A 23,896-nucleotide genomic window follows, 5' to 3' on the forward strand; every position below is an offset into this window, starting at 1 on the left:
GACCTCTTTCTCACGTCACTATGTTAACGCCCATCACGACGACTGGTCCGCTCTTCTTCCTTGGGCTGAATTCTCCCACAACCACCACATCAGTGAGTCGTCCTCCAGCTCTCCCTTCCATGTCGTTTACGGACTTCAGCCTTCCATCCCATTGCCTATATCCCCTTCTTCGGATGTCCCTGCTGCAGATACAGTAGCCTGTGACTTTGCAACCATTTGGGACTCTGTCAAAGCGTCCCTAGGGCGTGCTTCCCTGCGGATGAAAAGACACGCAGACAAGAAACGTCTGGACCCTCCGTGTTTCTCTCCTGGAGATCTCGTCTGGCTTGCTTCCCAGTACGTCCGCCTGAAGATACCATCGTACAAGCTGGGTCCTCGCTACATTGGACCGTTTAAAGTCCTCAACAAAATCAATGAGGTCTCCTACAAGCTACAGCTCCCGGCCACGATGAGGATACCCAACTCATTCCACGTCTCCCTGCTCAAGCCGGTTGTCCTTGGTCCCTTCTCCGCTGCTGCCAGTCCGGCTCCTCCACCTATTGCCGATGACGACATCTATGCGGTAAGGGATATCGTGGCCATGAAGACCGTACGAGGTCGACAGTTCTTCCTGGTGGACTGGGAGGGGTATGGTCCTGAGGATAGGTCCTGGGAGCCCAGGGAGAACGTGGGCACTCCTCTGATCCGTGCCTTCATGTCCCGGTTGCGGGGAGGGGGGCGTGGGGGGCGGGGGTACTGTCACGCTCCCCGGGTCCTCGGCTCCCCTTCCCGGGTCCTCTGTTCCGCTCCCCGGGTCCTCAGCCCCGCTCCCCGGCTCACCTGCCACGCTCCCCGCTCTCCAGCCTCCGGTGCCCGTCCTTCCCAGGCCCCCTGGTCTCCGATCCCGGCGCCCGACGGCTTCCCAGGCCCTGGCCGGCTCCCCTGCGTCCTCCTCTCAGCTTCCTTCCCTGGCTTCTGGCACCCGGGCCGCGCGCATGCGCATTAGGGCGCGCGCGCGGTCACTGACCCTTTCTTAAAGGGCCAGCGTCCATTAACAGGAAATGAGGCTAAACAGGTACAGGGTATAAAGGGGTTTATTGTCCAAGGGGGCGGGGCCTGATCTTCGTGTTTCCTAAGCTAGGAGTCAGGTCTCCTGGTGTCTCTGTGCATATACTCACCTATCTCTCTTGTAGAGCCGTGCCTGCCTCGCCATCCAGTCCTGCCGTATCCTGAACCCCGAACGCTGTCCATCTGCCATCCTGACAGTCCGCACCATCTCGGATCCCTGCGGTGACCCGTCATCTCACTCCAAAGGTTCCGGACCCCGCCTGACATCATCTCGGCTTCCGAACCTGAGCTGCGTCACCCGGACTACCACCCGTGACTCCGTGGTCCCAGGGACTTCTCCGCTATACTCGTGTGCACGGACTGTTCTGCTGTTTATAGTGTTCCAGCTACCGGACTCTTTACTACCATCTAGGAGTTCGGCCCAGTGGATCCACCTCCTGGGTCTGCCCGTCCACCTGGCCGTGACACATTACCTTCGATCCCAAGGTTCCCAACAACACCTCCAACCATAATGCATAGTCCGCTTGCCTCCGCAAACCGGACCACGACAAGCTCCCTGTACTGCAATGCCCACCGGAAAATTGCAGCCACAACACTGGCCCGATTGACTCCATATGCAACTATGGGCATCAGGAGACACAATTTTACCAAACACCATATCCGGGCCTTTCAATCTCAAGGAAAAACCTTGTGACACGCAACCCCCTTTGAGCTCTCATATTACACTCCAAGATAAATTAAAACCTTGGCCACACCATAGTATCCGCTCAAAGCCGACCACCGAGGGGCGTACCACTATTTTCCCGTAACGCACAACTGCACCTTCAAACCAAATACCTTCGTGCCGTGAGACCGGAGCACCACGACTCCCTAAGCAAACCCTTACCCAGATGCCCATACCTACCACCGGGCCAAGCATTCCTTTTTTTTTTTTTTTTTTTTAAATTGTATATGAATATTAAATAGACTCCACCAGCCCACAGATGCCAGGAGTCCACCCATGCAAAACACCCAATAATACCAGATGGTCCTAAGCTATCCGACTTACACTCTATGCACCACAAGTACCCAATCCTCTAGTCCAAACCAAAACTCGCATAGTCCCCACACGTAATCATGGCTGTCCGAAGAACTCCATTATTCCATCCGCAGCCCACCATTGCTGATTAACCGAGTTCACCCACAGCAGCCCAAAGCTGCCCAGCACCTACATTGACACCAATTCAGTCACGCTGGACTCAACATTCCTCCCAGCACAAACCTCCACAATGGGATAACATGCTGACTAGCCACAAATTAACCCCATGTTACCATTGATGCGGTTGCAAACCTACAAGCCCATTACAGCAACCAACACTTCACCTTCTCCTACATTTCCGCTCTCCTTTATTCATTTATCCACAGCAACCCTCGCACCATACCGGGGCCCCGCACCTACCCATCACTCACAAAAACCCCCTGAAAACTCCTCGCACACACCGTACCGCGGGACCCCTCGCCCCTTTACGTTACACACCATAATTCATCCAATAAGAACCACCATGCATCAGAAGATTAATAATGAAACACCCCAGCAAACCTTCAATAACTGCGCCGTCTCACCCGCTCACATGTGCCGCAATCATCAGCCCCCTTAACCAAGTCTCACAAGACCTAAACTGCGGTAAACGCCGAACCTCGCCATCCCCAACCTGCAACTCAAAACCACCGGACCTGACGCCACCTGCACCCTCACGGCCCCGCTGCCATGAGACCACCCTGTCCGTAATTCTGCCCCTGGCCTCCAGAACATGAACCCACACCCCCCGGGGACCACGGCACCAACCGACCTATGAACTAACCACATGCTCCAAACCCCCCCAGCTGCTACCCATATCTCCAGACACTACTCCACTACAGCGACTGTCCCCCCACCACTACAAAAAGGCTGAATCTTAAATTGATTACCGCGCCAGGCTGCCTCCAGAGGACGCCCTCAGATCAGCCGTCACCGTCCTTTTCGCCAGTCGTCCGTTGCTGATCCCGGGACAGTCCCTCAAGCTGCAGGCACCGAATGCCCGACGGGTTCACCCCCTGACGCCAGGAGCACCGTGTCCACATGCCCTGTTTGGGCCGATTGTCGCCTCCACCATGCTGGGCGCTCCCCTCCTGGGGGAAGCCGCTACTGATGAGAGCTGCACCCTTGTCCTAATGCCTGCTCCAGGATAGACAGCAGGCCCCAGGCAGCCTGGGTGTGGGACTGCACTGCCTGGGCGCCCTGCACCGCCATGCTGACCAGATCCGAGGATTCCTCAGGACATCATGATGGAGGTTCCCCAGCTCGTCCAAGCTGCAGATCTGCGATGTCCGGATCCATCAGGCTGGATGTCATGATGGAGGTTCCCCAGCCCGTCCAAGCTGTCATTCAGGAAGTGCAAAAGGAGGTAACTGGCCCCCACCTCCTATTATATACACCATGAAGCTCCCTCCTTTCCTTCCACCACACTCCACCCCCTAACCAATCACCTTCTTTTCCTCATTCCTAAACGAACCAACACTGTTTAACCACATCAACTCCCTACCCTCCGGGCTGTCATGTCGCCCCTACACCCTATGGGTTCCATGGCTTTCTGTGACGTACCTCTGCTGTCAAAAAAGCTACACCACCTCTCCATTTCTGCTACGCAATTTTAACTGCAAAAAGTTCAGGCAATTCTTTAGGGCATAGTATGAGTGTCTGTGATAGTCAGTGACGTACATCAGCTGTCAAGAAAACTACAACACCTCTATTCTACACCACATCTCCATTTCTGCTACGGAATTTTAACTGCAAAAAGTTCAGGCTATTCTTTGGGGCATAGTTTGAGTGTCTGTGATAGTCAGTGAAGTTCCTCTGCTGTCAAGAAAGCTACACCACCTCTCCATTCTACACCACCTCTCCATTTGTGTTAGCAATTTTAATTGCAAAAAGTACAGGCCATTCTTTTGGGCATAGTATGAGAGTCATTGAAAGTCAGTGACGAACCTCAGCTGTCAAGAATGCTTTACTATCTCTCCATTCTACACCACCTCTCCATTTGTGTTAGCAATTTTAATTGCAAAAAGTGCAGGCCATTCTTTGGGTCATAGTATGAGTGTCCGTAAAAGTCAGTGACGTACCTCAGCTGTCAAGAATACTATACCACCTCTCCATTCTACACCACCTCTCCATTTGTGCTACGCAAATTTAACTGCAAAAAGTGCAGGCCATTGTTTGGGGCCCAGTATGAGTGTCTGTGAAAGTCAGTGACGTACCTCAGCTGTCAAGAAATCTAACCACCTTTCCATTCTTCACCACCTCTCCATTTCTGCTACGCAATATTACCTGCAAAAAGAGCAGGCAATTCTTTGGGGCATAGTATGAGTGTCTGTGAAAGTCAGTGAAGTTCCTCTGCTGTCAAGAAATCTACACCACCTCTCCATTCTACACCACCTCTCCATTTGTGCTACGCAATTTTAACTGCAAAAAGTGCAGGCCATTCTTTGGGGCAAAGTATGAGTGTCTGTGAAAGTCAGTGACGTACCTCAGCTGTCAAGAAAGTTACACCACCTCTCCATTCTACACCACCTTTCCATTTCTGCTACGCAATTTTAACTGCAAAATGTGCAGGCAATTCTTTGGGGCATAGTATGATTGTCTGGGATAGTCAGTGACGTACCTCAGCTTTCAAGAATACAATACTACCTTTCCATTCTACACCACCTCTCCATTTGTGCTACGCAATTTTAACTGCAAGAAGTGCAGGCAATTCTTTGGGGCATAATATGAGTGTTTCTAAATGTCAGTGATGAACCTCAGTTGTCAAGAAAGCTACACCACCACTCCATTCTACATCAGCTCTCCATTTTTGCTACGCAATTTTAACTGCAAGAAGTGCAGGCAATTCTTTGGGGCATAATATGAGTGTCTGTAAATGTCAGTGATGAACCTCAGTTGTCAAGAATTCTTTACCATCTCTCCATTCTACACCACCTCTCCATTTGTGTTCCGCAATTTTAACTGCAAAAAGATTAGGAAATTCTTTGGGGCATAGTATGTGTGTCTGTGACAGTCAGTGACGTAATTCATCTATCAAGAAAACTACAACAACTCTACATTCTATACCACCTCTCCATTTTTGCTACCCAGTTTTAACTGCAAAAAGTGCAGGCAAGTCTTTGGGAGATAGTAAGAGTGTCTGTGAAAGTCAGTGACGTAACTCAGCTGTCAAGAAAACTACACCACCTCTGAATTCTACACAACCTTTACATTTCTGCTACGGAATTTTAACTGTAAAAAGTGCAGGCAATTCTTTGGGGCATAGCATGAGTGTCTGTGATAGTCAGTAACGTACCTCAGCTGTCAAGAAAGCTATACCACCTCTCAATTCTACACCAGCTCTCCATTTTTGCTATGCGATTTTAACTGCAAAAAGTGCAGGCCATTCTTTGGGGCATAGCATGAGTGTCTGTGAAGGTCAGTGACGTACCTCAGCTGTCAAGAAAGCTAACCACCTTACCCTTCTACACCACCTCTCCATTTCTACTACGCAAGTTTAACTGCAAGAAGGGCAGGCAATTCTTTGGGGCATAGTATGAGTGTCTGTGATAGTCAGTGACATACCTCAGCTGTCAAGAATACTACACCACCTCTCTATTCTACACCACCTCTCCATTTCTGCTACGCAATTTTAACTGCAAAAAGTGCAGGCAGTTCTTTGGCGCATAGTATGAGTGTCTGGGATAGTCAGTGACGTACCTCAGTTGTCAAGAAAGCTTTACCATCTCTCCATTCTACACCACCTCTCCATTTGTGTTATGCAATTTTAACTGCAAAAAGTGCAGGCCATTCTTTGGGGCATAGTATGAGTGTCTGTGAAAGGCAGTGACATAGCTCAGCTGTCAAGAAAGCTACACCACCTTTTCATTTCTGCTACGCAATTTTAACTGCAAAAAGTGCAGGCAATTCTTTGGAGCGTAGTATGAGTGTCTGTGAAAGGCAGTGATGTACCTCAGCTGTCAAGAAAGCTACACCACCTTTCCATTCTACACCACCTCTCCATTTCTGCTACGTAGTTTTAACTGCAAAAAGTGCAGGCAATTATTTGGGGCATAGTATGAGTGTCTGTGAAAGTCAGTGACGTACCTCAGCTGTCAAGAAAGCTACATTGCCTTTCCATTCTACACCACCTTTCCATTTCTGGTACGCAATTTTAACTGCAAAAAGTGTAGGCAATTCTTTGGAGCATAGTATGAGTGTCTGTGATAGTCAGTGACGTACCTCAACTGTCAAGAAAACTACACCACTTCTCCATTCTACACCACCTCTCCATTCTACACCACCTCTCCATTTCTGCTGCGCAATTTTAACTGCAAAAGTGCAGGCAATTCTTTGGGACATAGCATGAGTGTCTGTGAAGGTCAGTGACGTACCTCAGCTGTCAAGAAAACTACAACACCTCTCCATTCTACACCACCTCTTCATTTCTGCTATGCAGTTTTAACTGCAAAAAGTGCAGGCAATTCTTTGTGGCATAGTATGAGTGTCTGTGAAAGTCAGTAACTTAACTCCTCTGTCAAGAAAGCCACACCACCTCTCCATTCTTCACCACCTCTCCATTTCTGCTACGCAATTTTAACTGCAAAAAGAGCAGGCAATTCTTTGGGGAATAGTATGAGTGTCTGTGATAGTCAGTGAAGTTCCTCTGCTGTCAAGAAAGCTACACCACCTCTCCTCTACGCAATTTTAACTGCAAAAAGTGCAGGCCATTCTTTGGGGCATAGTATGAGTGTCTGTGAAAGTCAGTGACGTACCTCAGCTATCAAGAATACTATACCACCTCTCCATTCTACACCACCTCTCCATTTGTGCTACACAAATTTAACTGCAAAAAGTGCAGGCCATTTTTTGGGGCATAGTATAAGTGTCTGTGAAAGTCAGTGACGTAACTAAGCTGTCAAGAAAGCTACACCACCTCTCCATTCTACACCACCTCTCCATTTCTGCTACCCAGTTTTAACTGCAAAAAGTGCAGGCAATTCTTTGGGAGATAGTAAGAGTGTCTGTGACAGTCAGTGACGTACCTCAGCTGTCAAGAAAACTACACCACCTCTGAATTCTACACCACCTTTACATTTCTGCTACATAATTTTAACTGTAAAAAGTGCAGGCAATTCTTTGGGAGATAGTATGAATGTCTGTGATAGTCAGTGACGTACCTCCTCTGTCAAGAAAGCCGCATCACCTCTCCATTCTACACCACCTTTCCATTTTTGCTATGCGATTTTAACTGCAAAAAGTGCAGGCAATTCTTTGGGGCATAGTATGAGTGTCTGTGATAGTCAGTGACGTACCTCAGCTGTCAAGAAAGCTAACCACCTCTCCATTCTACACCACCTCTCCATTTGTGTTAGCAATTTTAATTGCAAAAAGTGCAGGCCATTTTTTGGGGCCCAGTATGAGTGTCTGTGAAAGTCAGTGACGTACCTCAGCTGTCAAGAAAGCTAACCACCTCTCCATTCTACACCACCTCTCCATTTCTGCTACGCAATTTTACCTGCAAAAAGAGCAGGCAATTCTTTGGGGCATAGTATGAGTGTCTGTGAAAGTCAGTGAAGTTCCTCTGCTGTCAAGAAATCTACACCACCTCTCCATTCTACACCACCTCTTCATTTTTGCTACGCAGTTTTAACTGCAAGAAGTGCAGGCAATTCTTTGGGGCATAGTATGAGTGTCTGTGAAAGTCAGTGACGTACCTCAGCTTTCAAGAATACAATACCACCTCTCCATTCTACACCACTTCTTCATTTGTGCTACGCAATTTTAACTGCAAAAAGTGCAGGCCATTTTTTGGGGCATAGTATGAGGGTTTGTGAAAGTCAGTGACATACCTCAGCTGTAAAGAAATCTACCCACCTTTCCATTCTACACCACCTCTCCATTTCTGCTACGCAGATTTAACTGCAAAAAGTTTAGGCAATTCTTTGGGACACAGTATGTGTCTTTGAAAGTCAGTGACGTAACACAACTGTCAAGAAAGCTACTCCACCTCGCCATTCTACACCACCTTTCCATTTCTGCAACGCACTTTTAACTGCAAAAAGTGCAGGCAATTCTTTGGCGCATAGTATGAGTGTAAGTGATAGTCAGTGACGTACCTCAGCTGTCAAGAAAACTACACCACCTCTCCATTCTACACCACCTCTCCATTCTACACCACCTCTGAATTCTACACCACCATTACATTTCTGCTACGGAATTTTAACTGCAAAAAGTGCAGGCAATTATTTGGTGCATATTATGAGTGTCTGTGACAGTCAGTGACATACCTCAGCTGTCAAGATAGCTATACCACCACTCCATTCTACATCAGCTCTCCATTTTTGCTAAGCAATTTTAACTGCAAAAAGTGCAGGCAATTCTTTGGGGCATAGTATGAGTGTCTGTGATAGTCAGTAACGTACCTCAGCTGTCAAGAAAGCTACACCACCTCTCCATTCTACACCACCTCTCCAGTTCTGCTACGCAATTTTAACTTCAAAAAGTGCAGGCAATTCTTTGGAGCATAGTATGAGTGTCTGTGATAGTCAGTAACGTACCTGCTCTGTCAAGAAAGTACACCACCTCTCCATTCTACACCACCTCTCCATTTCTGCTACGCAATTTTAACTGCAAAAAGTGCAGACAATTCTTTGAGGCATAGTATGAGTGTCTGTGAAAGTCACTGTGTTATCAATCTCTCGGATTACAAACCAAACAAAATGGAAGTTGCTGTGCTTTCTAGAGGACTCTCATTTTGTCCGACTAAAGCTCTAGACAAAATTGAACTCTGCAGCGACATGGAAGATTACTTCAGGAGACTACGTCTGAGGGAATATTTTAGCGATGCAGATGTTTCAGAATCCTCCCAGACTGAAGGAAGACGGATCTTGACAACCAGGAAAAGATCAGATTGGACACCTCCACCAGGACGCAACCCTCATCTGGATAACTATATAGACACTTTCAGACATTTGGTAAAATCCACTTTCCTAGACACACACAGGAGGCAACCATCCAACATCAGTGCCCAGGAGAGAAGGGCCATAAAATCTTTGAAAACCAACAAAGAAATCATCATTAAACCTGCAGACAAGGGGGGTGCAATAGTCATGACGAACAAATCAGACTACATGAAGGAAGCACACAGACAACTGATGGACACACGCTACTATAAGAAATTGGAGTCTGACCCTACACAGGACTATTACAAGGAACTTAACAAGTTGGCCTCTTGTCTGCCTGACATATCCATAAGAACTGATGAACTGATACCGGTGAGTCCAAGAATAGGCACATTCTACATGCTTCCCAAAATTCACAAATCTGGAAACCCAGGAAGACCCATCATTTCATGTGTGGGCACCCTCACTGAACAAGTCTCTGGATGGGTAGAGGGTATCCTTAAACCCTTGGTAAGGGATACAACCAGCTACATCCAGGACACTACTGACCTATTGAAAAAACTATCAGCAATAGGTCCTCTTCCAGAGGGAACCATCCTTGCCACCATGGATGTGGAATCCTTGTACTCGAATATTCCACACCAGGATGGATTAAATGCTTGCAAAATTTTCCTGGAAAATACAGGAACTGATGCCAATTCTGTGGTGAAGCTTACAAAATTTATCCTCACCCATAATTACTTTGAATTTGACAATGACATATATCTACAGGAGACTGGGACTGCAATGGGAAGCAAAATGGCACCACAATATGCAAATCTTTTCATGGCCAAGCTTGAGAGTGACTTTTTATCCTCTTGTCCTATCAGGCCTCTGGCCTACTACCGTTACATTGATGATATTTTAATCATCTGGACAGAGTCTGAGGAGCAGCTGAAGACCTTCCATGAACAATTTAATCAGTTTCATCCCACCATCAACCTAACACTCAACTACTCCTGCACGGAAATCAACTTCTTGGACACCATCATTAAACTACGGAACAATGAAATACAGACATCCCTGTACAAGAAGCCAATTGACCGTCCAACATACCTGAAATGGGACAGTTTTCATCCAAAACACATAAAAAACTCTATTGTATACAGCCAGGCTATCAGGTACAATCGGATATGTTCCAACAGTACAGATAGAGACAATCACCTTGAGGGCCTCAGAAAAACCTTTTTGAATCAAGGCTACCACCCAAGAACAATTGAAAACCAGATTATAAGAGCCACCAGAATATCAAGAAACCATCTTCTACATTATAAAACCAAAGAAGAGAACAACCGGGTCCCTCTTGTAGTCACCTACAATCCACATCTGGAGGTGTTTAGAGGAGCTGCACGGAAACTACAACCATTACTGCAAAAAGATGCCCGGTTAAAATCTATTTTTCCAGACCCCCCACTTCTGTGTTTTAGACAGCCCCCAAATCTAAGAAGCATCATTGTCAGAAGCTCCCTGTCCTCTCCAACACCAACAGGAACATTTCCCTGCAACCAGAAAAAATGCAAGACCTGTCCATTAATAATGACAACGGACAAGATAAAGATTCCCAGATCACATCAGGACTACAAGATCCCAGGTACGTTCAGCTGCACCACAACCAATGTGGTGTACTTAATTATATGTACCAAATGTCCAACTGGGGGTCTGTATGTAGGGGAGACAGGACAACAGCTCAGGACAAGGATGAATTCTCACCGCCACACAATTAGAGAAAAAAGGATGGATCTACCTGTGGCCAAACATTTTTGTAACCCAGACCACAGCATCATGGACATGAAATTGCTGGTATTGAAAGGAAACTTCAAGTCCCAGAGAGACAGGAGACTATGGGAGTACAAACTTATGATGACCTTTGACACATTCAGAGAAGGAATGAATGTGTCTCATGGATTCATGTCTTTTTACATCAGTTAAAACATCAGTTAAAAGATGTGCTCCTCTGACCATCCGAGCATGTCACAGCCCTGGACCAGACCCTTATCAAAGGACAATAAAACTTTCACACTGAACTGCAGCAGTATTTATGGCTAGAACAGCTTGTCCCCCTGCCATAGAGATAGTTCTGTTTCATATAACTTGTTCTTTTTTTTTTTTTTTTTTTTTTTTTTTACTGCACTATTCTAAGTCCTGTTGTGTATAAATATGTGACTCTTCAGATTTTGTGTTATACCATGCCTGATGAAGAGACCTGAGTAGTCTCGAAAGCTTGCAATTATTACCATCTTTTCAGTTAGCCATTAAAAGGTATCAACCACTGAGGACTCTCTGTTCTTTTAAACAATTTTTTTATCTCTACTGGCTAACACGGTACAAAGATATATTTTACTTGTGTGAAAGTCAGTGACGTACTGACTCGCCCACCCCAGGGCTATGGGACACCTGGTGCCGGGCAGGACTAGTCCGGTCGTAGTCAGTGGTTGCTGGGCCCGGCTCCGTGGCCCTTGTTGGTGTCAGGAGAATATGTGGCTTGATGAATAAAGTTTGTGTTCGTGACGCCACCTGTGGTCTGCGGCTATTAAGCCGCCGCTGCTGTGTGAGGCCTCCGGGGTGATGTTATGGCATCAATGGTGGTACTGCTCCCCACAGGTGGAGCGGAGCCCCGGGGACACTGTTAGTGCTCGTGAAAGTCTATGGGGTTGTGTGGCTAACACGTTGCAGGGCCGACAGGCAATGAAAGAACCAGGCACAAACAACAGTCTCTTTACCTTTTCCTCTTTTACTTTGGGAATAGTCCAGTCCTGGGAGACCGTTACAGGTGGTGATGGGGATCCGGTCGGCCTGGAAGTACTTGGGGTGATCTTTCTGGCCAGCTGAGTATGAGGCCTACTCCTGTGCTTTTCTTTGTTATGATAGGACCCTGCTTCTCTGAATCCAGCAATGGCCCTCTTTGCTGCTGGGACTGATGGTACGTCCCTTTCCCTCTGTAGCAGGCTGCGCAGGCCCTCTCTGGTGCTTCTCTGCTGGAGTCCACACCGGGCCCTGATGCTGCAGCTGTACCTTCGGGATGTTTATGGGCCAGGTGCTTGCAGCTCTCCTGCCCTTCGGATTCGGCTACCAGGGAGTATTTTAAGCCCTGGTGGCCACAGACTCCGATGTCCGAGTCTCTCTGCTGCCTCTCTGCTACTCCTGCTTCCCTGAGCCAAGCTAGTCTAGCTCTAGGCCCCAGATCCACAGGACAGCACACTCTGCGTCTGCTTCCTTCCACTTCTCTCTACAGACTGACCACTACTTCTTCCCTCAGGTCAGACTTGAGGAAAGCTCCCTGGAATTCCAGGTTCAGAGCTCCCCCTGCTGGCCGGAGGGAGAACTGCGTTGGGTGTTAAACTTGCTGGCCAATGGACCTCCCCATTACCTCCAGGCTCAGCATTAACCCTTTGGGAGGGCAATGCTGTTGTGGCGACCAGGTCCTGGGGCGCCACACTCCCCCTTAGTTAAATTCAGTACTCCCGGACTGTAGAAAACAAAACAAGACATACATGTTACAACCTTAAACAACTATAAGAGTCCAGTGTGGCTCCCTGCCGGGTGTCCATTACACTGCTCCATGGGGGACCCGCCGCGATAAAACCCCCAACGTAGGCTCTGGGCGTGCGTCAGAGCATTGATGACCCCACTCTATGCACGCCGGACGGGTTTTTCTTCAGGGGTGCTGAGCACACTGGTGCTAACTATGTACAGCTAGGTGTTGGCCACCCATAGTCCAGTGGCCCAATTGTCTATTTTCTTATTTAAAAAAGAAAAAGATTTTGTACACAACATTACAGACATTTCACATAACTATTTACATTCTAATAAGTACTCTTTCTTTTTACTCTCTATACCTTGGAGGGGGCTGTCCCCGAGTGCTGCGTTGAGACCTGCGTAGCTCTGGTGTTTGTCCCTGACTACTTGGTGTGTCTTCTACCTCAGCACTACAGGTAGGCCAAACCCTGATAGTTAAGCGTGATGATTGCCTATGTGGTCTAAGAGTCGCCAAGGGTATGACAGGTTCACCACTGACAGGGGGTTGATTCTCCTGTTCCACTGCTGGCGTGTCATCTCGTGTTGGAGCGGACGGTTCTTTAGGTGGATCTGGAACCTCTTCTGTTTCTGGCTCGACCAACTGCGGGAACGTCAACACTGGTACCACTATGGCATTGTTTATTCGGGTCCAAGTTTTGGGGAATTTTCCCAGGATTGTTTGGATCATCTCTTCCTCTTTTTCTGGACTTTGGGGACTTTCTTGTACTTCTTCTACTTCTTTTTGGATTCTGCACCGTTTGGGGCATGCTTTCAGGCGGTCTCGGGAAACTGCTTGATAGGTCTTGCCTTTATCTTTGCTTATGAGGCATACCTTACTATTGTCAAAGTTGGAGGGGATAATGGTGTAGGGTTCATTCTCCCACTGATCATCTAATTTATGCGCCCTCCGCTTTTTCTTGAGGACCTGTTCTCCAGATGCTAAGGGAGTTGCTGGAGCTGTTTGATTGTAATGCTGCTCTTGTCTCATTCTTGCTTGAGACAGGCTCCTTTCTACGCATTCCTGGACCTTGCGGTACTGCTGTTGTCGCTCTGTATCCCAATCTTCTATCTCCTGAACCGCTTCAGGTGACACAGTCCCCATCTCAAAGTCTACAGGTAACTTGCCAGGTCTTGCTCGCATCAGGTAAGCAGGGCTGCAGTTGGTCGAATTTACCGGGATATGGTTGTACAGGTCTACCAGATCTGGTAACTTCTCTGGCCATTGGTTTCTTTCTTCCAGAGGTAGAGTCTTGAGCATATCAATAACCATATGGTTCATCTTCTCGCACAATCCATTGGTTTGGGGGTGGTACGGTGTGGTTCTGATTTTCTTACAACCGTACATGTTACAGAACTCTTGGAACACTTCTGCCTCAAATGCAGGACCTTGATCAGTCAGTACCCTTTCAGGGTAACCGTGAGGTCGACAAAAGTATGCCTGAAATGCTCTAGCTGCTGTTCTGGCTGTCTGGTCCTTCACGGGCACTACTACCAGGAAACGAGAGTAATGGTCCACAATGGTGAGGGCGTACACATAGCCTGACCGGCTTGGTGTTAACTTCACGTGGTCCAGGGCCACCAACTCCAGGGGCTGCTTCGTGACAATTGGCTGTAGGGGAGACCTCTGGCTGGCATCATCTTTCCGCCTCAAGTTACACGGACCACAGTCTCGGCACCACTTCTCAACTGTCTTTCTCATGTGCACCCAGTAGAACCGATCGCGGAGTAGGGTCTCCAACTTCTTCCACCCGAAGTGTCCTGCGTTATCATGATAAGCTGCTAGGACCATTGGAGCATCCCTCTGTGGGACCACTATCTGCCAGACGAGTTCATTCGTTCGCCAGTTGACATATCTCTTGCAGAGCTTGCCTTGGTATGTGAACAGTCGTCCCCTCTCCTTCCACAGCTGCTGGGCTTCTTCTGGAGCATCTGGGCCAAGATGGGTCTCAGCTTGTGCTAGCTTTTCTTTGACCAATCGCACGGCGGGTCACCGTTCTGTGTCTCGTCCCAATTATGGTGGAGTAATGGGTTGACCGAGACCTCGTGCTGGCTCAAGCGCTTCACTCCTACAGCATGCTCACACTGGGAAACACCTTGGTGATGGAAAGCCGGTAACTCTATCTCTTCAAATTCATCCAGGTCTTCTCCAGACTCGGGTAAGTGAGGCATTCTGGACAGCGCATCAGCATTGTTATTCTTCTTGCCAGCCCGGTACTTGATGGTAAAGTCAAAGTTAGACAGCCGGGCCATCCATCGCTGTTCCAACGCACATAACTTGGCTGTTGCCAGATGTGTCAACGGATTGTTGTCCGTGAAGATGGTGAACTTGGCCGATGCCAGATAGTGCTTGAAGCGTTCAGTCACTGCCCAAACAATAGCGAGGAACTCCAGCTTGAAGGAACTGTAGTTTTCTGGATTCCTTTCTGTGGGCCGAAGCTTCCTACTGGCATAAGCTATCACCCTCTCTCTGCCTCCCTGCACCTGGGACAGAACTGCTCCCAGTCCCACGTTACTGGCGTCTGTATACAGTACAAACGGCTGGCTGTAGTCAGGGTAGGCCAGACTTTCTTCTCCCGTGAGAGCTCCTTTCAGCCGGACAAAGGATGTTTGTATTTGGCTGCTACATTCAAATTGAGGGCTCTGCTTCTTAGCCTGCTTTGGCTGGCCCACCAGGAGATCTTGAAGGGGCGCTGCTATCTTTGTGAAACCATCAATGAATCTTCGGTAGTAGCCCACCAGCCCAAGGAACTGCCGCACCTCCTTTATCGTGGTGGATCTTGGCCAGTCCTTGATTACGGTGACTTTCTCCAGATCAGGTGCCACACCTTCTGCGCTGACCACATGACCCAGGTACTGTACCTTTGGCTTCAAGAGGTGACATTTGGATGGCTTTATCTTCAGGCCATATTTCGACAAGGACTCAAACACTTCTGCTAAGTGCCTCAGGTTATCTTCATAAGTCTTGGAGTAGACTATGACGTCATCCAGGTACAACAGCACGGTTTCAAAGTTGTGGTGGCCCAAGCAGCACTCCATCAACCTTTGGAATGTCCCTGGGGCGTTGCAGAACCCGAATGGCATACAGTTGAACTCGCAGAGGCCCATTGGTGTCGTGAATGCAGTCTTCTCCTTGTCCTCTTCTGCCACGGGAACCTGCCAATACCCACGGGTGAGATCCAAGGTGGAGAAATAGTTAGCTGACTTTAAGGCTGCTAGTGACTCCTCTATTCTGGGTAGTGGATAAGCATCTTTATGTGTAATGCGGTTAATTTGCCTGTAATCTACGCACATTCTCATTGTACCATCTTTTTTCTTTACGAGCACTAGTGGAGCTGCCCAGGGGCTACAACTATCTCTGATAACCCCAGCCTCCTTCATTTCCCGTAACATCTCTTTGGCACGCTGATACTGTGCGGGGGGTACAGGGCGGTATCTCTCTTTAATGGGATGATGATCACCCGTGGGGATTTGATGTTTAACCCCTTTCACCTGCCCAAAATCTAGGGGGTGTTTGCTGAAGACCCGCTCGTACTCCTGTACCACCCGGTAAACCCCATGCTTTTGGTGTGAGGGGGTGGAGTCGGTGCCCACATGTAATTTTTGGCACCAGTCTTCCAGCTGCCCCTTGGAGCCATTGTCTTCCGCCTGGTCGGACGGGATCAAGGGTTCCACTGCTTTGATGGTATTGTTGCTGACAGTGTACAGTTTTGCTACAGTGGCGTACCGGGGCAATTTGGCTTCCTCCTCCCCACAATTCAGGACACGGACGGGCACTCTCCCCTTGCGAACGTCTGCTACCCCTCTGGCTATCAGGACTCCAGGCCTACTGTCTGAATACACCGGTTCTACCAAGGCATGGTAATCCTGACCTTGAGGAATATTGCTGCCCGACACCATATCAACATTTCACTTCTTGGGGGTATTGCAATGGGGAGGGGGTCACTTACCCTCACACTGCCAATTTCTCCTCCGGCCAGCTCTACCTGCTGCCTCCTCATCAGGGCTCTGATCTCCCTCTGTAGGGCACGCTGCTGCCCGGAGCTGGCAGTTTCAGATGCCTGTTGCAACAAAATTATCACTTCGGCAATACAATTTTCTATCACATTTGTACCAATGGTTAGCAGTGGGTCAGATTCTTTGCGATCAATATCTACAATTATCATCCCCTGACATGGCAATTCTACCCGCCCCACTTTAATGGTTACTTCTTTATACCAAATTTGAGGTAAGGGCTGACCATTACTGGCCACAATTGTTAAATCATCATCTGGGCCATGGTCAATGTCTGAATCAGCCCAATATCTTTTGTACAGTTTATAAGGGATGGTTGTTACCTGGGACCCCGTATCCAGGAGGGCATTCAAAGGGATCCCATCCAGCACAATAGGAAGGACCGGTCATCCTCCCACATATTTGCTGCGGCTGGGGGTTGAGCCGGGCTTCCTTACACCTGGGGGTTGGCTCCTGGCCCCAGGCTCGGCCCATTTAAAGGACAGTGTCGTGCAATGTGGCCCGCCTGGCTGCAGCGGCGGCAGATCGGTTGTCCCGTTGAATCATACCGGTCTGTGTCTTTTCCTCGGGTCGGCGGAATCCTCCTCTGTCGCATCCATGGGACGTCATCTGGGCTGGAGGCCAACTTGATTCTTGCAGGCGATGAGGTCACTTGTAGAGACTGCACGGTCTTGGCAAGGGCAGCTACAGTCTTGGTCAGCTCCTGGACTTGCCGTCTGAGCTCTGCAGTGGGATCCTTATCCAGGGACTGCGCCTCAGCCCCTGCAGCGGCTCGAGTTGCAGGCACCACCCCTGGGTACGTGATAGCAAGAGGCCGGAGGGGTACTGGGTCATTCGGTGTAGATTCTCTCAGTACCCGGATGGCCTGGTCCTTAAACTTTGCAAAGTCCAAAGCAGGGTTCTGCAGGACCATGATACGCAGCTGGGTCCTGTGGGCATCTGACAGGAGCCCCTCTATGAACTGCTCAGTTAGGAGTTTGTCGTCTTCATGTACACTCTCTGGGTCCACCTGTTTAACTGCTTTCAGGGCCTCCTGCAAGTTTAAGGCATAGTCCCTTATGCGGTCTGTGGCCCGTTGTTTGCACCCAAAGAATCTCATCTTTATTTCTGCTGCGGTGCGGGTGTCAAAAGTACTCTTTAGCTTGGCCAGTATCTGGGTTGCTGTCCCTTTATCTGTATCAGGCCAGGACTTCACTTCACGCTGGGCCGCGCCGGCTAGCTGCCCCATTAATATGCCCACCTTCTGGCTCTCAGTCAGCGGATACACCCGGAACAAGCTGTGCAGACGTTCTCTGAAGTCGCTCAAGGTATGGGACTCCCCGGAGTACTGCGGCAGCCATTCCGCTCCCGGGATGTACGGCATTGTGATCGGCATTACCGGCGCTACAGCGGGGGCTGGGGCGACGGCGACCGGGATTGCTTCGGCTGGTGCCGCGGCGTCTCGGGCTATGGCAGCCACCTGCCCTCCCTCCGAGTCGGACATCTTCCTCCCCCTTAGTGAACCTTACCAGGCTCCGTTCACTTTTCAAATTCCCTTCTGGGTCGCGCGGGGTTAACAGCGCTCTGCTCTGATGGCGCGCTCCCTTCGCGCTCTTTGTCAGGCACGCCCCCTTCTTCCTGCGCTCAGCGAGGCTAATGGCGGCGGCAGTTTGCAAACAGTAACACAGTCTTTTAAGCACAGTTTCTGCAGGCGCACAGTATCCGGTGGGACCAGGCACAAAATCCTGTTTGTGACGTCAAAAGTTGACTCGCCCACCCCAGGGCTATGGGACACCCGGTGCCGGGCCGGACTAGTCCGGTGGTAGTCAGTGGTGGCTGGGACCGGCTCCGTGGCCCTGGTGGGTGTCAGTAGAATATGTGGCTTGATGAATAAAGTTTGTGTTCGTGACGCCACCTGTGGTCTGCGGCTATTAAGCCGCCGCTGCTGTGTGAGGCCTCCGGGGTGATGTTATGGCAGCAATGGTGGTACTGCTCCCCACAGGTGGAACGGAGCCCCGGGGACACTGTTAGTGCTCGTGAAAGTCTATGGGGTTGTGTGGCTAACACGGTGCAGGGCCGACAGGCAATGAAAGAACCAGGCACAAACAACAGTCTCTTTACCTTTTCCTCTTTTACTTTGGGAACAGTCCAGTCCTGGGAGACCGTTACAGGTGGTGATGGGGATCCGGTCAGCCTGGAAGTACTTGGGGTGATCTTTCTGGCCAGCTGAGTATGAGGCCTACTCCTGTGCTTTTCTTTGTTATGATAGGACCCTGCTTCTCTGAATCCAGCAATGGCCCTCTTTGCTGCTGGGACTGATGGTACGTCTCTTTCCCTCTGTAGCAGGCTGCGCAGGCCCTCTCTGGTGCTTCTCTGCTGGAGTCCACACCGGGCCCTGATGCTGCAGCTGTACATTCGGGATGTTTATGGGCCAGGTGCTTGCAGCTCTCCTGCCCTTCGGATTCGGCTACCAGGGAGTATTTTAAGCCCTTGTGGCCACAGACTCCGATGTCTGAGTCTCTCCGCTGCCTCTCTGCTACTCCTGCTTCCCTGGGCCAAGCTACTCTAGCTCTAGGCCCCAGATCCACAGGACAGCACACTCTGCGTGTGCTTCCTTCCACTTCTCTCTACAGACTGACCACTATGTCCTCCCTCAGGTCAGACTTGAGGAAAGCTCCCTGGAATTCCAGGTTCAGAGCTCCCCCTGCTGGCCGGAGGGAGAACTGCGTTGGGTGTTAAACTTGCTGGCCAATGGACCTCCCCATTACCTCCAGGCTCAGCATTAACCCTTTGGGAGGGCAATGCTGTTGTGGCGACCAGGTCCTGGGGTGCCACAGTACCTCAGCTGTCAAGAAAGCTACAACACGTCTCCATTCTACACCACCTCTCCATTTCTTCTACACAATTTTAACTGCAAGAAGTGCAGGCAATTCTTTGGGGCATAGTATGAGTGTAAATGTCAGTGATGAACCTCAGTTGTCAAGAATTTTTTCACATCTCTCCATTCTACACCCCCTCTCCATTTGTGTTACGCAATTTTAACTGCAAATAGTTTAGGCAATTCTTTGGGGCATAGTATTAGTGTCTGTGATAGTCAGTGACGTACCTCAGCTATCAAGAAAAATACAACAACTCTACATTCTACACCACTTTTCCATTTCTGCTACCCAGTTTTAACTGCAAAAAGTGCAGGCAATTCTTTGGGAGATAGTAAGAGTGTCTGTGACAGTCAGTGACGTACCTGTCAGGGCCAGGTGGACAGGCAGACCCAGGAGGTGGATCCACTGGGCCGAACTCCTAGATGGTGGTAAGGGGTCCGGTAGCTGGAGCACTATAGGCAGCAGAACAGTCTGTGCACACGAGTATAACGGAGAAGTCCCTGGGACCACGGAGTCACTGGTGGTAGTCCGGGTGACGCAGCTCAGGTTCGGAAGCCGAGAAGATGTCAGGCGGGGTCCGGAACCTTTGGAGCGAGATGACGGGTCACCGCAGGGATCCGAGATGGTACAGACTGTCAGGATGGCAGATGGACAGCGTTCGGGGTTCGGGATTCGGTCAGGACCGGATGGCGAGGCAGGCACGGCTCTACAAGAGAGATAGGTGAGTATATCACAGAGACACCAGGAGACCTGACTCCTAGCTTAAGAAACACGAAGATCAGGCCCCGCCCCATTGGACATTAAACCCCTTTATACCCTGTACCTGTTTTGCATCATTTCCTGTTAATGGACGCTGGCCCTTTAAGAAAGGGTCAATGACCGCGCGCGCGCCCTAATGCGCATGCGCGCGGCCCGAGTGCCAGAAGCCAGAGCAGGAAGCTGCGAGGAGGAAGCAGCAGGGCCGGGCTGGGGCTGTGAAGCCGACGGGCGCCGGGAGCGGGGACCAGGACGCTGGGGACGCGCCGGCAAAGGGTGCTGGAGAGCGGGGAGAGGCGGTGACCGGACCAAGGAACCGGGAAGCGAGGCGGGGGAGCCGGGGAGCATGACAGGTGAGCCGGAGGGCAGCGCAGGGGACCCGGGGAGCGTGACAGTACCTCAGCTGTGAAGAAAGCTACACCACCTCTCAATTCTACAGCTTATCTCCATTTTTGCTATGCGATTTTAACTACAAAAAGTGCAGGCAATTCTTTGGGGCATAGTATGAGTGTCTGTGAAAGTCAGTGACATACCTCAGCTGTCAAGAATACTACACCACCTCTCCATTCTACACCACCTCTCCATTTCTGCTACGCAATTTTAACTGCAGGCAGTTCTTTGGGGCATAGTATGAATGTCTGTGACCTTAGTTGTCAAGAAAGCTAACCACCTTTCCATTCTACAACACCTCTCCATTTGTGCTTCGCGATTTTAACTGAAAAAAGTGCAGGCAATTCTTTGGGGCATAGTATGAGTGTCTGTGATAGTCAGTGATGTACCTCAGCTGTCAAGAAAGCTACACCACCTCTCCATTCTACACCACATCTCCATTTCTGCTACGCAATTTTAACTGCAAGAAGTGCGGGCAATTCTTTGGGGCATAGTATGAGTGTCTGTGAAAGTCAGTGACGTAGCTCAGCTGTCAAGAAAGCTACATTATCTTTCCATTCTACACCACCTTTACAGTTCTGCTACGCAATTTTAACTGCAAAAGTGCAGCCAATTCTTTGGGGCATAGTATGAGTGTCTGTGAATGTCAGTGACGAACCTCAGCTGTCAAGAATGCTTTACCGTCTCTCCATTCTACACCACATCTCCATTTCTGCTACGCAATTTTAACTCCAAAAAGTGCAGGCCATTCTTTGGGGCATAGTAGGAGTGTCTGTGAAAGTCAGTGACGTAGCTCAGCTGTCAAGAAAGCTACACCACATTTCCATTCTACACCACCTTTCCATTTCTGCTACGCAATTTTAACTGCAAAAAGTGCATGTAATTCTTTGGGGCATAGTTTGAGTGTCTGTGATAGTCAGTGACCTACCTCAGTGTGGAGACACGGGCCTCAGTGTGTGCTCTCATCCACTAAAACCTGCCACCTTTAGAAAGTCAGCGTGGCGCAGGGCTCATCCCAACTGAACGCCGGCCTCCTTAACCGTGGGCGTAACACTACTCAGACAACACAGGGTGAGGGAACCACAATAATTAGACTTTATTGGATCCCCAAACAATTAACGGCACATAACACATAACCTGCAAAACACAAATGTAACAGGCAACAGAGTCTCACCCTTCCGCTGGCTCACCAGGGATTTAGAATGTCCATGCCTCAGAGGTTCCAGGGCTATTTACTCCACTCCAGCAGCACCCCGCTTTTGGCGGGCACCCACTGAGAAAGGAATAATGCCAGATGTAGGAAGCTGTGTGAGGTCTGCAAAGTCTGTAGCAGGTGACTGAATTGTCCCAACCTGAGTGTCCTCCTTAGATAGTCCTGGAATGATGATATAATCCTCGCAGCCGGAGTCGAAATTCCTAGACTGTGGATATGGTCTCCAACCGGAACCGGAGTCTATAGATTGAAGCCACAGGGTATCCTGATCCTCTAGTCAGCTCCAAAGAGCTTAGACTAGATCCGTCAGCATCCATCAACAACAACCTGGTGGCTTAAAGAAATCCCTTCTATAGCCACAGCCTTCCACTTGGATACACTGCGTCCTCATCGATTGGTTGGACAAGATCACTTCTCCCATTGGATGAATCTCAAGCTGTATGGACAATGTTCATTCAAATGATGTCTACAGAAAGACTGAGTGTATACATGTAGTCTGGAATGCACAGACTAGATAATGGCTACTAAGGTAATCACATTAGCAATACACAACTACAATACAATGATTACTGGAAGAGTCTGGAGAAACAATAGCTAAGCAAACATGAGATAGCACACAGAAGAACAATGACATCTGGCTGAATTTTAAGAAACTTTAAACCATGAGAGTCCATGTCGTCATACTCAGCTGTCAAGAAAGCTACACCACCTCTCCATTTCTGCTACGCAATTTTAACTGCAAGAAGTGCAGGCCATTCTTTGGGGCATAGTATGAGTGTCTGTGAAAGTCAGTGACGTACCTCAGCTGTCAAGAAAGCTACATTACCTTTCATGTCTTCACCACCTTTCCATTTTTGCTACGCAATTTTAACTGCAAAAAGTGCAGGCAATTATTTGGGGCATAGTATGAGTGTCTGTGAAAGTCAGTGACGTAACTCAGCTTCAAGAAAGCTATACCACTTTTCCATTCTACACCACCTTTTCATTTCTGCTATGCACTTTTAACTGCAAAAAGTGCAGGCAATTCTTTGCGGCATAGTATGAGTGTCTGTGATAGTCAGTGACGTACCTCAGCTGTCAAGAAATTTACACCACCTCTCCATTCTACACCACCTCTCCATTTCTGATACGCAATTTTACCTGCAAAAAGTGCATGCATTTCTTTGGAGTATAGTATGAGTGTCTGTGATAGTCAGTGACGTACCTAAGCTGTCAAGAAAGCTACACCACCTCTCCATTTCTGCTACACAATTTGTAACTGCAGGTAGTCTAGCCATTCTGTGAGGAAGGTGCAGGCGTAGGTATATTGTTGCCTTCATCCAGAGCTCAACACCAGTAGCTGTTTCCACTTCCAAAACAACTGACGACCTGCCAATCACACTGCCTGTTGCGGGTAAAGAGATGGAAGGTCTGTGTCCAAAACAATGTGTGACTGTTGTCCCCACAGTCACAGAAGATGAAGCGCATGCAGATACAGTTGATGGGGCAGACGGTGGTTGTCTCACCTCACTAGGCCGCATTGTAGCACAGTGACCTTCCCACTGCAACTTATTCTTCATTTAAAGTCATGTAAAGGGTGGGCTCCCCAGTATACAGCAAAACTAAATACTAGGAAAAGGAATCCAGGAAGTTGGGTTGATAAATGATTGTTTAACTTTACCAAAACAAACAATAACAACCATGCATAAAACAGAAAGAACATTCACAAGTCCAAAAGCCTACACCCCTATGCTGCGCCACTCGTAATGGCGATTTATACCCCCTTCTAACCAACCTTTGCCTAACCAAGGGACTGTCTAAATAGTCGCCCAATACCTGGTAATCCCTCTGGGTAACAGGAATAATTGTGTGTGTGTGTGTGTGTGTGTGTGTGTGTGTGTGTGCACGCGCGAACACGACCTACCAGTGGCGCAGCATGCAGCACAAGAGCTTACAACTTATCTACCTAAACATAGACAAAACCCATTAACCCTCCTGAGTACCCTTGTTTGCTGAAGCCTCACAGATAAGGCAGATGATAACAGTGGGAAGGCAAACCACACAGCTCAGCAACACAGTCCTGGAAGTCTTGTTAAGCAACAGTCAATGCAAACACGTGTCGCTGTCCCTTTAGTATTTTAACTGT

The 23,896-nt window shown here is 49.0% G+C and overlaps 1 protein-coding gene across 2 annotated transcripts in view; it reads left to right on the forward strand.

Moving 5' to 3' along the window:
• Positions 1–23,896, forward strand: part of C5H10orf71 (chromosome 5 C10orf71 homolog) — a 715,842-nt gene that overhangs the window by 484,191 nt on the left and 207,755 nt on the right. The gene's annotated exons all lie outside the window — the stretch shown is intronic.

Source organism: Anomaloglossus baeobatrachus, chromosome 5 (assembly GCF_048569485.1).
Source record: "Anomaloglossus baeobatrachus isolate aAnoBae1 chromosome 5, aAnoBae1.hap1, whole genome shotgun sequence".
NCBI lineage: Eukaryota > Metazoa > Chordata > Amphibia > Anura > Aromobatidae > Anomaloglossus > Anomaloglossus baeobatrachus.